Source organism: Heterodontus francisci, chromosome 32 (genome assembly GCF_036365525.1).
Source record: "Heterodontus francisci isolate sHetFra1 chromosome 32, sHetFra1.hap1, whole genome shotgun sequence".
Lineage (NCBI taxonomy): Eukaryota > Metazoa > Chordata > Chondrichthyes > Heterodontiformes > Heterodontidae > Heterodontus > Heterodontus francisci.
The window spans coordinates 54,762,262-54,768,013 of record NC_090402.1 but is presented as its reverse complement, the minus strand read 5'-3'; positions in this window follow the sequence as shown (position 1 = coordinate 54,768,013).

Sequence of the window (5,752 nt, the reverse complement as noted above, 5' to 3'; positions counted from 1 at the left end):
CATAATCTTCCAATCCTCTTTCAATATGGGGACTGGAGAATTGCAAATGTTACACCCTTGCTCAAAGAAGGGTATAAGGATAAAGCCAGCAACTACAGGCTAGTCAATTTAACCACAGTGGTGGAAAAGCTTTTGGAAATGATAATCCAGGAAAGAATTTAACAGTAGCTGGGGCTAGAGTGGATTAATTAAGGAATGCCAGTACAGATTTGTTAAAGGTAAATCATGTTTAACAAACTTGCTTGAGTTTTTGATGAGGTAACAGAGAGGCTTGATGAGGGCAATGCGGATGATGTGGTATGTATGGACTTCCAAAAGGCAGTTGGTAAAGTGCCACACAACAGGCTTGTCAGCAAAGTGGAAACCCATGGAATAAAAGGGCCATTGGCACCATGGATGCAAAATTCACTGAGTGACAGGAAGCAAAGAAAAGTGGTGAACAATTATGTTTCAGATTGGAGAAATGTATATGGTGGAGTTCCCCAGGCGTTGATATTAGGATGACTGCTTTTCTTGAATAGCCAGGCTGGTTGAATGGGCTGACACGTGGCCAATGAAATTTAACACAGAGAAATGTGAAGTGATACACTTTGGCAGGATCAATGAGGAAAGGCAATACAAACTAAAGGGTGCCATTCGAAAGGGGATGCAGACACAGAGATCTGTGCATATCAGTGCACAAATCATAGAAGGTGGCAGAGTAGGTTGAGAAAGCAGTGAATAAGGCTTGCAGGATCCTGGGCTTTATAAATAGAGGCATAGAGTACAAAAACAAGAAAGTTCTGATGAACCTTTATAAGATACTGGTTCGGCCTCACCTGGAGTATTCTGTCCAATTCTGGGCACTACACTTTAGGAAGGATGTGAAGGCTTTAGTGAGGGTGCAGTAAAGATTTACAAGAATGGTTCCAGGGATGAAGGACTTCAGTTATGTGGATAGATTGGAAAAGCTGGAGTTTTTGTCCTTGCAGAATAGAAGGTTGAGAAGAGATTTCCTGGAGGTGATGAAAATCATGAGGCATCTAAACAGAGTAGATCGAGAGAAACTGTTCCCATTGGTGGAAGGGTCAAGAACCAGAGGACACTGATTTAAGGTGAATGGTAAAATAACCAAATGTTACATGAAAAACATTTTTTTAATGCAGTGAGTGGTTAGGATCTGGAGGGCACTGCCTGAAAGGGTGATGAAGGCAGATTCAATCATGGCTTTCTAAAGGGAATTGAATAAGCAGCTGAAGGGAAAAAAAGGGAGAGCTGCGAGGAAAGGGTGGAGGATGGGACCAGTTAAATTGCTCTTGCAGAAAGCTGGCATGAGCTCAATGGGCCAAATGGCTTTTCTCTGTGCTGTAAGCATTCTAATATCCAAATACAGTGATGTAAATTCACTCTAGAAACATTAATTGTTTGAATTCCACTCCCACAAGTGAGCGATCGCTCCCTCTGTCCCAAAGCAGGGCCTCATTCCCCAGGTGAACTATTAACTCCTTTCAGACATTTAAGAGGATATTTCAGAATACACAGAATAAATACATTTCGACGAGAAAGAAAAATTCCAAGGGTGGGACCTGCCATCCGTGGTTAACTAACACAGTTAAAGATAGTATCAAACTTAAAGAAAAGTAAATAAAAGTAAATACTTTTATTTTAAGTTATTTTTTCTTTTTTTTTCTTTTTTACAATTTTTTTTTGTTTATTTCATTTCATCTTAGTTTGTTCAGTTTGCTTACCCACTGTTTTTTTTTCATGTTTGTACTTGCTGCTGTTCAATCCTCAGTCTGTTAACACCCTATCTGTACTAATCCTTTGTCTTTCAACACACCATTAACATATTGTTTGCCTTTGCTCCATGACCTTTTGGTCAGCTATGTGGCCTTATCCAATCTACACCTTCTCCTTTGTTATCTCTTGCCCCATCCCCGCCTCACTTGCTTATAACCTTTGACATTTCTAATATTTGCTAGTTCCGAAGAAAGGTCACTGACCCAAAACGTTAACTCTGCTTCTCTTTCCACAGATGCTGCCAGACCTGCTGAGTATTTCCAGCATTTCTTGTTTTTATTTCAGATTTCCAGCATCCGCAGTAGTTTGCTTTTATTTTAGTGTTTAATTCACTGCCACTTCTCTTCCAGGAATGCCTACCTTGAAGTAGTTCTGCTCTTCTCTCCGACGGGATTTTTGTTTGTCTCTTTTATCTTGTTCACCTTCATTGCTTTCTAACATATTGTTTGCCTTTGCTCCACGACCTTCTGCTCAGCTATTATGTGACCTTGTCCTATTTACACCTTCTCCTTTGTTATCTCTTGCCCCACCCCGGCTTTACTTGCTTATAACCTTTCATATTTCTAACATTTGCTAGTTCTGAAGAAGAGTCACTGACCTGAAACATTAACTCTGCTTCTCTCTCCACAGATGCTGCCAGACCTGGTGAGTATTTCCAGCATTTCTTGTTTTTATTATATTTGCACTAAGATGGGAGGCAGGTCATAAGAATGGATAAAATATAAAAAATAGCAAAGAATGATTAAAAGGTTGATAAGGAGGGAAAAATTAGAGTATGAGAGAAAGCTAGCTAAAAATATAAAGACAGATAGTAAAGGTTTCTATAGATTTTTTATAAGGAAAAGTTAACAAAATGAGCGTTGGTCCTATAGAAAGTGAGTCTGGGGAATTAATAATGGAAAATAAGGAGATGGCAGATGAATCAAACAGATATTTTGCATCAGTCTTCACTATTGAGGATACAAGTAACATCCCAGTATTAGCTGTAAGTCAGGAAATGGAAGGGAGGGAGGAACTCAAGAAAATTACAATCACCAGGGAAGTGGTACTGAACAAATTGTTGGAGCTGTGGGCTGACAAGTCCCCGGGACCTGATGGACTTCATCCTGGCATGTTAAAAGAAGTGGCTAGTGAGAGAGTTAATGCATTAGTTTTAAATTTCCAAAATTCCCTAGATTCAGGGAAAGGTTCCATTAGATTGGAAAATAGCGAATGTAACTCCTTTACTCAAAAAGGGAGACTGAAAGCAGGAAACTACAGTTAGCTTAACATCTGTCTTAGGGAAAATGTTAGAAGCTATTACTAAAGACGTTACAGCAGGGCATTTCAAAAAATTCAAGGTAATCAGGCAGAGTCAACATAGTTTTATGAAAAGGAAATCATGTTTAACCAATTTATTGGAGTTCTCTGAGGGAATTATATGTGCTGTGGATAAAGGGGAACCAGTGGATGTATTGTACTTAGATTTCCAGAAGGCATTTGATAAGCTGCCACATCAAAGGTTATTGCAGAAAATAAAAACTCATGCTGTAGGGGATAACATATTGGCATGGATAGAAGATTGACTAGCTAAATGGAGTATAATGTGGGAAAGTGGGAAATTGTCCACTTTGGCAGGAAGAATAAAAAAGCATATTATCTAAATGGTGAGAGATTGCAGAGCTCTGAGATGCAGAGGGATCTGGGTGTCTTCGTGCATGAATTGCAAAAGGTTAGTATGCAGGTACAGCACGTAATTAGGAAAGCTAATAGAATGTTATGGTTTATCGCGAGGGGAATTGAATACAAAATTAGGGAGGTTATGCTTCAGCTATACAGGGCATTGGTGATACCACATCTGGAGTACTGCGTACCACACTGGTCTCCTTATTTAAGGAAGGATGTAAATGCTTTGGAAGCTGTACAGAGAAGATTTACTAAATCAATACCTGGAATGAGTGGCGCAGTGGCTAGCACCGCAGCTTCACAGCTCCAGGGACCCAGGTTCGATTCTGGGTACTGCCTGTGCGGAGTTTGCAAGTTCTCCCTGTGACTGCGTGGGTTTTCGCCGGGTGCTCCGGTTTCCTCCCACATCCAAAGACCTGCAGGTGATAGGTAAATTGGCCGTTGTAAATTGCCCCTAGTGTAGGTAGGTGGTAGGGGATTATGGGATTACTATAGGGTTAATATAAATGGGTGGTTATTGGTCGGCACAGACTCAGTGGGCCAAAGGGCCTGTTTCAGTGCTGTATCTCTAAATAAATAAATAAAAGATTGGACAGGCTAGGCTTGTATCCACTGGAATTTGGAAGAGTAAGAGGTGACATTATTGAAACTTTATTGAAGCATATAAGATCCTTAGGGGTCTTAACAGGGTGGATGTGGAAAGGATGTTTCCCCTTGTTGGAGAATCTAGAACTCGGAGTCACTGTTTAAAAATAAGGGGTCACCCATTTAAGACAGAGATGAGGTGAAATTCTTTCTCTCAGAGGGTCGTGAGTCTGGAACTCTCTTCCTCAAAAAGCGGTGGAAGCAAAGTCTTTGAATACTTTTAAGGCAGAGCCAGATAGATTCTTGATAAGCAAGGGGGTGGAAGGTTATTGGGGGTAGGTGGAAATGTGGAGTAATCAGTTCTGGCATGAACTTATTGAATGGCGGAGCAGGCATGAGGGGTCAAGTGGCCTACTCCTGCTCCTAATACATATGTTCACATTGAGCTTTAGCTGATGCTCCTCACTGTCCATGTGTCAGGCTTCACTCACTGGTACCACAGAGTCATTTACAGCACAGATGGAGGCCATTCAGCCCATGGAATCCATGCTGGCTCTCCACAGAGCTATGCTGTCAGTCCCACTCCCCGGCGGTCTGCAAGTCTATTTCTCTCAGGTGGCCATCCAACTTCTTCTTGAAGTCATTAATCATCTTCACTTCCACCATCCTTGTGGGCAGCGAGTTCCAGGTCATTACCAACTGCTGCGTAAAAACATACTTCTTCATATTTCCCCTGCATCTTTTGCCCAAAACATTCAATCTGTGTCTCCTAGTCCTTGTACCATTTGTTAATGGGAACTGCTTTTCCTTATCTAACTTATCTAAGTCTGTCATACTGTTGTACATTTCCATTAAATCTCCCCTCAATTTCCTTTGTTCCAAGGAAAACAAACCTGACTTTTTCAACCTAACCCTGGTCAATCTCCTCTGCACTCTCTCAAGGACCCTCACATCCTTCCTAAAGTGCAGTGGCCAGAACTGGACACAATACTCCATTTGGGGCCTCACCAGAGCTTTATAAAGGTTCAGCATAACTTCCCTGCTTTTGTACTCAATGTCTCTATTTATGAAGCCCAAGATCCCATATGCTTGACTAACCACTCTCTCAATGTGTCCTGCCACCTTCAAAGATCAATACACATGCACCCCCAGGTCCCTCTGTTCCTATTCACTCTTTAGAACTGTGTCATTAAGTATGTATTACCTCTCCCTATTCCTTCTGCCAAAATGCATCACCTCACACTTGTCAGTATTAAGTTCCATCTGCCACCATATCTATGTCCTGTTGCAGGTGGCTCATATCATCCTTACTGTTTGCCTCACCTCCAAGTTGCATGTCATCAACAAATTTTGAGATTCTACTCTGTATTCCAAGATCCACGTCATTTATGCGGAGCAAAAAAAAGAAGTGGTCCCAGCACTGACCCTTGGGGAACACCATTGCTCAATGTAATTATTAAGAGCAGGTGAACCTGTGACTTCGGCCACAAACCAGGAGTGACCAAACCATTCTATGTCCATAAAGTGGGCTAAAACCAATTTCTGGGCCAGAGTGCCTTTCTCTCACAGCTCCTAGCAACTGCCAAGTACACATTCAGCAGACTGGAAGCAAATTCTGAGCAGCAGAGGTCAGAGTTCACTCTCAGGAAGGAACATGGAGCATTCGGGCTCCAGAGATGTGTGGGATGAGGGTGAAGAACAGGAGTACACAACACAGCCAGGA